This window comes from Mus musculus, chromosome 2 (assembly GCF_000001635.26).
Source record: "Mus musculus strain C57BL/6J chromosome 2, GRCm38.p6 C57BL/6J".
In the NCBI taxonomy this organism is placed as follows: Eukaryota; Metazoa; Chordata; class Mammalia; order Rodentia; family Muridae; genus Mus; species Mus musculus.
Window position 1 is genome coordinate 73,004,407 of NC_000068.7, and position 11,302 is coordinate 73,015,708.

General features: G+C 46.5%; 1 long non-coding RNA gene across 3 annotated transcripts; it reads left to right on the forward strand.

Moving 5' to 3' along the window:
- The first annotated feature begins 4,572 nt into the window (after positions 1-4,572).
- On the forward strand, positions 4,573-9,943 carry Gm39850. Of its 3 annotated transcripts, none has more exons than XR_866426.1 (4): positions 4,573-5,118; positions 5,631-5,690; positions 8,718-8,954; positions 9,730-9,943. It is a non-coding gene; the product is annotated as a predicted gene, 39850 (long non-coding RNA). The 3 variants fall into 3 exon arrangements; XR_866427.1 differs by having other exon boundaries at positions 9,743-9,943; XR_866428.1 differs by having other exon boundaries at positions 9,788-9,943.
- Positions 9,944-11,302: the final 1,359 nt, after the last annotated feature.

Sequence of the window (11,302 nt, forward strand, 5' to 3'; positions counted from 1 at the left end):
ATCCCTTCAGACCCCCCAAATGCTCACTGTGCAGTTGAGAAATAATAAGCAAACACGGAGCTCAGAGGTACTCTGCCCACCCCCCCTCCAGACATCCCTGGTTACTTAGGCAACTGGTGGACTCCCCCTTCCACACCAGCACTCCGAGGCCTGTGGCTGTGCAGGGGGAAGGGCAGGGGGAAGGGCCTGCCCCCACTGCCTAGTTCTTAGTCAGTGCTTCTTGGCCATCTGCCTGCCTTCCTCTGGCAGGGATATGCGGCTCTTGCACCCTTGGCTTAGTCCATGAGAAGAGGTCTCCCTGCCTCCACCCTTCTTTCTGTTTGCCTCTCTCCCCAGATGTCTCAAAGTTTCTGTGGGAAAGAATGTTCTTACTGCTAATGTGAGACTTTCAAAGTCGGGCCTTCTCCTGAAGGCATGGGAGCTGCCTGGTTAGGTGCCCCATCAGGGATACCCAACAGGAAGGTACCACTGGTCTACATTCAGGTGGCTGAATATCTCTGGGTTCCCCTGGCGTTGCTCTCTGATACCTGAGCTTCCAAATATCAGGTCTTTGTCCATCACAAGATTGATGCAGATGTGCAACATGGATATTGTCCAGCCCTAGAGGAGTGAGCGGTTTTATTTGGGGGTTGGTTTTGTTTTTCTTTAAGCGGGGTATGTGTGTGTGTGTGTGTGTGTGAAGAAAACCCTCCCCATTCATATAACCCTGTGCCTCCGATTTAGTAAACTTCTATTACCTTGACCTTTTTTGGGGGGTGGGGTGGTGGACTTGGAAACAAGGTCTCTCTATGTGGCCCTGGCTGTCCTGGGGCTCACCCACAATGTAGACCAGGCTGTCCTCAAACTCAGAAATCAGGCTGCCTCTTCCTCCCAAGTGCTTGGGTTAAAGGCAAAGACAGACCACTGCCCGGTTTTGATACCTAGACTTTTGAATGTGTTTCTTTTGCTTTTTTCCAGAAGAAATCCTGGCAAAGACCCAGTATGAGAGAGGATGGCAGATAATCAGCAGAGGTTCAACCTGTTGGACCCCAACACCAAACACAACACATCAGGCGTCAGGCCGGGTCTGTGCTGGTCGTCACCTCTCTCTCTCCAGCATCCAAACAAACAGCACTCCTCGGCAGGAGCAGATGTGGGTGCCTCCCACCATTAAGAATAAAGCACTTGGGAGGCAGAGGCAGGCAGATTTCTGAGTTTGAGGCCAGCTTGGGCTACAAAGTGAGTTCCAGGACATCCAGGGCTACACAGAGAAACCCTGTCTGGAAAAAACAAAAAACAAAAACAAAATAGCAACAAAAAAGAATAAAGTCTGTACTGTATCTCCAGCCTTATCTACTAGTCAAGAGTCAGACACTCCCCATGAAGTACTGGCTGTGTTAGGACTTTAAAACCTGTCAGAAGGATTGCAGATTGTGGTTACCAGCAGAAATGCCCTAAAGGCAGATCCTCCCACTGGAGCAACTGACAGGAAACACCCTGCCTGGAACAATATTCCTGCTGCAGAGGGTTTCTTGCCTCTCTCTCTCTCTCTCTCTCTCTCTCTCTCTCTCTCTCTCTCTCTCTCTTTCTTTCTTTCTCTTTTGAAACCAGAAAAACATGAAATATAAAACGGGCTCTAGTTGTACCTAGGCCTGGCCCCATGAAAACCTGAAAGTGGGCCAGATGGCAAAGTCAGGCTCCTAGCCCTCATCCACACTGGTGAGAGACAGACAAGGAGTCCTCTCCCTGGCTCAGGGCAGAGGGGGAACTGCTGGTGTCCGTGAGGGGAATACAGGGGGGAGGGAGGAGGGGATGGAGTTTGCACAGCATGTGAGGCACAGCATGGAGGAGCAGAAAAAGCAGAGAGGCATGTGTCAAGGGATTAATATGATAATCATCATGACAACAATAATGGCCTCTGCTTTTGGACTTTGGGCAAACCATTTCACAATTCTCTTTTTTCATGATGAAAGAATCAGTGTTCCGGGCCCAGGGCTTACCCTACAAATCATATGAGAGTGTGTGAATATAAAATTGATTTATAAACTGTTTCAAATATTCACTATTAATTCTACTTAAAATGAAATAGACCTTCCAAGACAGATGCCAGGCTTAAATATCATCCCTCACAGGAAGTAATCACCTTTTAATAATTGGCTATGCAGGATTTGGTGACTGCGTTGGCCATATCATATTTTTCCTTGTAATATTCCAAAGTGTTCTTGGCGATATGTAAACAGTCTCATTATGTAAAAGCCCTTATCATGGCATGTGCTAAAGTGGGCTCCTACCTGCCAATTCGGTGGGGTTTCAAGGATCCCCCAGGGACCCTCTGCACAACTCTGAGTGGGTGGTGCAAGTCTTTAACAAGAGTACATAAAAATGTGTCTATTCTCATTGAATGCAGTTATCTCTATGATTTGTGAGTGGGCTGCTCAATGATTTCAGAAAAACATTTCCCTCCAGCTGGCAAGATGTCAAGACTGAAAAACACATCCCCTGGTTCTTCTTCTTGCCCCAATTGGGATGGATGAGCCTAATTCTCACCACCCCATTTCCTTAAGCCATTAGCAGTGATTGAATCTCTGCGCATCCCAGTGAGTTGCACTCCGGCCGTCTCAATGCACAGGAGCACCCGTAATATGGAAAACTATGTTGTGAAACTTCAAATCTACTTTTAATTCCATCTTTGACAGACCAAATTGAAGCCATGGTTTCTGCTTTGCTAGGGCCACTTAACACGAGCTGGAAACTCTGTCTCCCTTCAGTGTGAAAGCTTCCCTCTTCTATCAGTTCAGTTGGGTGCTATAGTGATGGTTTGCAGTCCACAGAAAGGGTTTGTGTGGATGGGGGGGGGGGTGGACAGACAGGACAGCCAGACACCAGTGTTCCTTGGGAATTGGGGATCAAGGAGGAAAGAGATGATGAGGCAGCCTGGAGTCCACGTCCTGTGCATTTACTGGGTATGCGTCACCCAAGGTTGCTGAGTTAGAAGACTCAGAACTGCAACCAGCAGTACTGTCCTGGAACTCACTCTGTAGACCAGGTTGGCCTTGAACTCAGAAATCCTCCTGCCTCTGCCTCTCGAGTGCTGGGATTAAAAGCCACCATGCACAATTTAGTCACTCATTATTAAGTGACCACGTAAGAGGGAAAAGAAAAAACAAAGTAACGTCACAACTAGTTATTTTTTCTTCATCTTACAACAACGACAGGAGGCATTCACGGTCCTTGTTTCATAGAAGAGAGGCCCGGCGAGATTGGGTAACTTCCTCATTATCTCCGGAGTATTTGGTGGCAGAAAAAAATTCAAGCCTAGATTTATCTGATTCTTAGATCTTCGCACTTAACTGATACATTCATCTGCCTCCCAGAGTTGGGGATCTTTTTAAAAATGAATATCGAATTTCCTTTTGAAGGTAACATATGATTTGGATTGCCTTGGGTTGCAGAAGAAGGGGAAAGAATGTACCACACATCTGAGTTCATCTCCTTAGGCCCCCAAACAATGCTTAAGACCAATATCTATTTAATTGATGAATGATGGATGGGTGGATGGATGGAGGGATGGATGGATGGATGGGTGGATGGATGGACAGATGAATGGATGGGTAGGTAGGTGGGTGGATGGGTGAGTAGATGATGGAGAGAAAAACAGCTTTAAAAACCCATGGAGATGAGTATCAGGATGAGAAACAGAGCTGGGGAACAAATAGGAGAAAGTGAAAGATGACAGAAGAATAGAAGGGTGTTTGTTCTAATCAGGTAGGAGCCATAGTTATTTCCACATTTGTGGGAAAGCTTAGAACTCCAGGGTGTGGAGTGCTAACTCCTAGAGATTGGCCTGATAAGGGAGTGCTTGAGAGTTCCTCTGGTTCTGGGGTACAAAGGGGCTAGAGATGAAGAGGTAAGAGACAGAGGATAACTCACAGGAACACACTTGGATGGCCTGTTGGATGGGTACGGTCTACACACAGGTTTTAGTTAAAAGGCAAGATTGCTAGGCTCCTGCCATAGGTAGGTCATTGACAACAGGCACAGGACTGTAGGTTCCTCTGCCACACCACAAAGATTCCAATACAAAGAGTTTGAAAACACTCACCCTAGGTTTGTTGCACAAATAAGGTGTCTAAGGCTTTGTGGTTGGGATAGTGAGATGGCTCAGTAGGTAAAGGCGCTTCCTGTCCAGCCCGAAAACCTGAGTTCAATCCCTGGAGCCTCCGTGGTAGAGACACAACTCCTGCAAGTTGTTCTCTGGCCTTTACACATGTGCTGTGCCATGGTAACCCCTCCCCCAACTCCCTACACACCAAGACACACAACAGTAAATGTAATTTAGCCAGGTGGTGGCGGTGGCGGTGGCGGGAGTGGCCGCAGCAACAGCACATGCCTTTAATTCCAGCACTCTAGAGGCAAAGGCAGAGGGGATCGCTCTCAGTTTGAGGCTAACCTGGTCTACAGAGTGAGTTCCAGGACAGATAGTCAGGGTAACACAGAGAAAACCTGTCTCCAAAAAACAAAATAAATAAATAAATGTAATAAAAAATTTAATTAAAAAATTTTTTTATTCATCAGGCAAAAAGAATTGGCTATTTGTCTAAAGCAAATAGGTACAATTGCTTTTTAAGTAGTCTTAACTGGCCTGAGAGGGAAAAGGCCTTCCCTAAATTAGAGCAGTCCCTTTGTCAAGGTTGCTGATAAAAATCAAGAACCATGAGGCAGCCATGTCTATGAAGATTCCCCTGGTGACATGCCAAACCTATTGAGAACAGCAGCAACTTCTCCATTTTTGGAGCCCCACTGAAGGATCAGCACCAGACATACAGAAAGGAATGCCTCACAGGTCGAACTGACTCTCCGAAAAGACAGAGACTACTTCCGCTACTGTCCAGTGTGAAGATGCCCTCAAGTGACTTTTAAAGACTGCTCCAGGAGCAGGGTGTGGTGATACACACTCATAATCTCAGCTGCAGGGGTTGGAAAGAAGGGGGCGGAGAGTTCAAGGATAATCAAGTCTTCAGAGAGAGAGAGCAACTGTATTGAAAACAAACTCAAGAGCAATTGGAACTCCAAATATCTTCACTCCCAGAGAGATCCTGCCTTCCTGAAATGTACCTCATGCCCTGCCCGTGGTCCCAGGTACTCTGGAGGTGACAGCAGGGGAAACTCAAGTTCAAGGTCAACCTGTGAAACAGGAGGGCTGTGGGGAGAGACCTTAGGATTCTGTGAGGTTAGGAGTAGCCTATGAACAGAAGAGGATCAGGAGGTATAGAAACATGGATTTTTGTCAGTCACTGAGCAAATGTTTTCTATCAACCTACTACAAGCCAGATACAGTTTGGAGCATTAAAAATATATCAGAAGCATCACAAATAATTACAGAGAGATAGATAAACATAGTAAACAAGTAAACTTAATAAATAAGTCAATTACTAGATCAGAAAGTGGCATGTGTTATGGACAAACAATGGGGTGTTAGGGATGGGGCAGTATCTTAAGTATAAACAAAGCAATAACGTGGCATCACTGAGATCGTGACCTTGATCAGAGACACAAAGGAGAGAACTGTCTTTCCTGTCCCTCGGTTATAATTCATATCTGGTTTCTATGTGGAGTGTTTGCCTGCTTGTAAGAATGTGAATCATGTGCAGGACTGGTGTCATCTGCCGAGGCTGGAAGAGGGAATCAGATCTCCAGGAACTGGAAGTACAGTAAGTGTAACCTGTCACGTGGGTGCTCAAAAGCAACGCCAGGTCCTCTGCCAGAGCAGCAAGCAATCTTAACCCCTGAGCCATCACTTCAGCCCTTGACTTTTCCTATGAAAAGAGTAAGCTTTAGGTAAAATTAAGACATTTGCTTATGTCTGATGTAAGAAAAACTGGAGGTATGTTCCCCTGGGATGAAAATGATTAGATACATGTTTTATAAACTGATTACATACACATTCTATACTTGTATTTTAGCAATAGAAGCAATTAGGAAACCTTCTTGCGCTGGGGCAGTGTAAGACCCCAACTCAATGTGTTTCTTAGACCCCTAGAAAAGAAGCCCAGCATGGAGTTCTTTGTTCTTTAGCTTTCAGCCTAAGAGATGAGCTGTAATTCACCACCCCCATTCTTAGGATGTTTACTCAGCTTCCCCATTCTTTGTGGTCTTATCCTCCCCTCACTTTGTGGTTTATTCTTTTAAAACCCTCGACTGCAACAGCTGGGGGTTGATCTCCTCTGACCCTGTGTGGGTTACGAGCTCGGCCTCATCATGCTGATACTCGAATAAACCTCATTTGATATTGCATCAAGAACGGTTTCTCTCGAGTTATTGGGGCGTCAGCTCATCCTGGGACTTAAGCAAGAGTCTCCCCAGAAATGGGGGTCTTTCAGTTGGGGGCTTGTCCGGGATTTTTGCGGCCACCCCATTTCTTGGAGACCCGTCTTGGAGGTAAGAGTCTGTCTTTGTCTATGTCTTTGTCTGCCAGCTGTGTCTGAATTCGGTACTTTTGGTTCGGTTTGCAATCATTTGCGCTTATGAGAGCAATGAACTCCTTGTCCAGGATGGAAGGGAGGGTTATAGACAGATGTGTCAGGGGATAACCAGCTGCCACCCTTGGAGACGTTCCAGGAGGTCTGAGGGAGCTCCATGGACGCCTGGAGATTTCCCTTCTAGGTGCCAAGTTGGAACCTGAATCCCTCCTGGAGAGGAGAGATTTTGTGCCCACTTGACTGTCGGATTCTGTTTCTTGGCGTTGGAAGTCCCGCAGGAAGTGGGTCCTGATTTCGACTTGGAGGTATGGGGATTCTCTCTGGAATGTGTGTGTGCCGGCAGGTGTCTCTGTTCTGAGTGTCTGTTTTCTGTTTTCTAAAATGAACGTGCACTTGTTGTGTTGGTTTGTTTGTCTTTGTCTCGTCCTTTGTTTCTGAAGCAAGGCGCAGCCTGAGTTTGGATCTGTCTGAGTTTATTCTGATCAGCCTGAGTTTTGGATTCTGATCCACCTGATTTATACTGATCAGCCTGAGTCTGGTTTAAAAATTGCCCTAGGGGATGCCCCATCTGTGGGGACCTCCGTCCCATCTGAATGTCGGTAGTGATACTGTAACCCTCTTGTTGAGAACCGACCATCTGATTCAGCAACCCTCTGGGTCATTTCTCTGGTTTTGGTCTTTGTGTTTATTGACAGTTTGTGTGTTGTTTGTATTCTTTGTGACTAAGACGATGAGACAGTCTGTGACGACCCCCCTATTTTGACTCTTAACCATTGGACTGAAGTTAGGACTAGAGCCCATAACCTCTCTGTGGAGATCAAGAAAGGACCTTGGCAGACTTTTTGTGCCTCTGAGTGGCCAACTTTTGACATTGACTGGCCACCTGAGGGAACTTTTGACTTAACTAAGCCATTATCTTTCTGGAAGGACCAGGATCACACCTTGACAAACAGCCGAACATTACAGTAATGGCAAAACCTGGTCCAGAAGCCAGGCTCCCAAGTCCTGACCTTCCGCAAACTCATGGAAGAGAAAAAGAAAAAAATGAACAGTATCAATTGGTCTTTGGAGCCCTGCACCTATAGTTAGGAGTCTAGTGTGGCTGGAGAAGCCCTGCTAGGAGCTGATTTTAAACACTGCTCTTAAAGGGACCAGCAGCTTCTCAAGTTCTATGGTAAGGGAACAGATGGCTGTTTTTCCTACAAAAATCTCTGTGCTTGTGATTATTGGATTCATCAGGTGACAAGGTGCTCCTCTCTTGAAATTAAAGCTAGAAAAATTAAGAATTTTGTTTGGGTTAAATAAACAAATATATGCAGCCATTTCATTTTTGTTTCTGAATAGTTTTAAAGGTATAAATATGTTTTATATGTCTTGGTTATAGATTATTGGCTCATAAGTTATTGGTTATGATTAAAAATTTGTACCATTGGTTTTAGAAAGTTGGCTTAAAACTGGTAACTCTGGGTTGGAGTAATTTAGAACTATAACATGCGGCATGAGACAACCCAAGGAAACAGGTTTCTAAAGATACGCCTAAATTGCGTAATACTCTGTAATTCTTATCCTAGAACCAGACTTATAAAAGATAGGATTTAGGGCAGTGTCTCTTTGAAGTATTGGGGGCTGCACCTTCTTGCGTTTGTGTGCAGGAACAGGCAGACAAACTTTGTAGCAAGTAATGTTTTTGGTGTTGATTTTTTAAAGAAAATAGATTGTTTACACTGGTGAAATTGGGTTTTGTTTCCCAAAATTGTGGTTGTGCTCTGGTGTTTCAAGAGAAATCGAAGTGAAGGCTTCTCCCAAATCGGAGCCACCAGCTAATCCATTAGCTCCACTACCTCCCCCTTATCCACAGCCTCAATACCCGCCCCTGGTCCGCACCAGTTCTAAGTCGGCTGCTAGCTCATGCCCATGGGACGGGCGAAGGGGAGGGGAGAGGGCAAGGTCTCAGGGCCTGTGCCGGCACCCGCCAGGCTCCCCAGGAGCGGCTGTGACACCCACCGCAGCTGAGGCCATCCATGGGAAGGGCCCAGCTCGCGTCCAGAGTCGCCACCGCACCCCCCCCCCCCCCCCCAGTGTCAGGGCGCCGAACCTCTCAGGGTGGCGGGAGGCAGACCTACTGCGAGTACACTGAGCCAGAGAGTACAGAGTCCGGACAGACTCCAGTGCACCTGCCCAACCTTCAACCCCTTCAGTACTGGTCATTTTCCTCTGCTGATCTTTATAACTGGGAAACTAACCACCCCCTTTTCTCAGAGGATCCCCAATGCCTCATAGTGTTGGTGGAGTCCCTTATGTTCTCTCATCAGCCTACTTGGGATGATTGTCAGCAGATGTTGCAGACTTTCTTCACAACCAAAAAGCAAGAGAGAATTCTGTTAGAGGCTAGAAAAAATATCCCGGGAGCCAATGGGCAGCCTACACAGCTACAAAATGAGATCAACATGGGATCCCCTTTGACTCCGTCCGGTTGGGACTACAACATGGCTCAAGGTAGGGAGAGCTTGAAATCCTATCACCAGGCTCTGGTCTCTGAGGCTCCTCAAAACAGCCCACTAATTTGGCTACGGTAAGAGAAGGTATATTACAAGAGGGAGACAGTTACATGATCTATTGAAAGAGGCAGAAGAAAGAGAGGCGGGAGGCAGAAGAAAGAGAGGCAGGAGGCAGAAGAAAGAAAAAAACAGGAGGGATCGTAGACAAGAAAGAAATTTGACTAGAATTTTGGCCCCAGTGGTAGGAGAGAAAAAAAGAAAAAAAAAAAGACAGAACCTAGACAGACAGGGAACCTGGGCAACAGAAGACCAATGTGCTTAACAGAATTAAGTGAGTTGGGGTACCGAGCCTCAGCTAAAAAGGCTCAGCTGTGTCAGACTAAAGTTACTTATTTGGGATACACCCTTTGAGACAGTAAGCAGTGGCTAAAGGAAGCCAGAAAAAAAAAAAAAAAAAAAAGACTGTAACTCAGATTCCCACCCCAACTACAACAAGGCAAGTAAGAAAATTCTTGGAGACTGCTGGCTTCTGCAGGCTCTGGATACCTGGGTTTGTGACCTTAGCTTCCCCGTTGTAACCCTTAACCAAGGAAGGGGAGGTGTTTGTGTGGACCCCAGATCATCAGAAAGCCTTTGAAGAAGTTAGACCCTGTTGCTAGCGGGTGGTTTTCGTGCCTGAAAGCTATTGCTGTTGTGGCTCTACTTGGCAAAGATGCTGATAAGCTCACTCTGGGAAAGTAAATAACTGTAGTGGCACCCCACACTTTTGAAAGCATTATCCAACAGCCCCCTGACCGATGGATGACCAACGCTCGTATGACACATTATCAGAGCCTGTGGTTGACTGAACGAGTGACCTTCGCTCCCCCTGCTGTCCTCAATTCTGCTACCCTACTGCCCGAGACTGATGACTCTTCACCTACTCATCACTGCGCTGACATTCTGGCAGATCTGAAGGATCAGCCTTGGCCTGGGAGTTCCAGCTGCTACACGGATGGCAGTAGCTTCCTCATTGAAGGTAAGCAGAAGGTGGGGGCAGCAGTGGTGGACAGGAAGCAAGTGATCTGGGCCAGCAGCCTCCCTGAAGGGACATCGTCCCAGAAAGCTGAACTTGTGGCTTTGATACAAGCTCTATGAATGACAAAGGGGAAGTCTACATTTACACTGACAGCAGGTATGCTTTTGCCACTGCACGGAGCAATATACAGACAAAGAGGGCTGTTGACATCTGCAGAGAAGGACCTAAGATGCTATGGCTAAAGGGAATCAGATGGCAGACCTAACCACCAAGCAGGCAGCCCAGAGTGTTAACCTTCTGCCTGTAGCAGAAAAGTCCAAAACCCCAGGACCCGAGCGCAGTACACCCTGGAAGACTGGCAAGAAATAAAAAGATAGACCAGTTCTCTAGGATCCCAGAGAGGACTTGCTAAACCTCAGAAGGGAAGGAGATCCTACCCTACAAAAAGGACTAGAATATGTCCAACAGATGCATCGTCCAACCCACCTAAGAGCTAAACATCTGCAGAGACTTGTTAGAACATCTCCTTATCATGTTCTGAGATTACCAGGAGTGGCTGACTAGGTCGTCAAACTTTGTGTGCCTTGCCAGCTGGTTAATGTTGATCCTTCCAGAATGCCTCCTGAGAGAAGACTGAGGTGAAGCCAGCTAAGTATGGTAACAAGTACTTATTAGTGTTTATAGACACCTTTTCAAGCTGGGTAGAAGCTTTTCCTACCAGGACTGAGATGGCCAATGTGATGGCCAAAAAGATCCTAGAAGAAATCTTCCCTAGATTTGGGATACCCAAGGTAATAGGGTCTGATAATGGACCTGCCTTTGTTACCCAGGTAAGTCAGGGACTGGTCAAGATATTGGAGATTGATTAGAAGTTACATTGTGCATACAGGCCCAAAAGCTCAGGACAGGTAGAGAGGATGAATAAAACCATTAAAGAGACCCTTACCAAATTGACAGCGGGGACTGGAACTAATGATTGGATAGCTCTCCTACCCTTTGTACTCTTCAGGGTTAGAAACACCCCTGGACAGTTTGGACTGACCCCCCTATAAATTTCTCTATGGGGGGGGAGGGCTCCACTGGTAAAAATAGCCTCTGTACATAGTGCTGACATGCTGCTTTCCCAGCCTTTGTTCTCTAGGATCAAGGTGCTTGAGTGGGTGAGACAGCGAGCGTGGAAACAGCTCCAGAAGGCCTACTCAAGAGAAGGAGACCTGCAAGCCCCACATAGCTTCCAAGTTAGAGATTTGGTCTACATTAGACGTCACCGTGCAGAAAACCTTGAGACTCAGCGGAAAGGCCCTTTTCTTGTACTCTTGACCACCCTA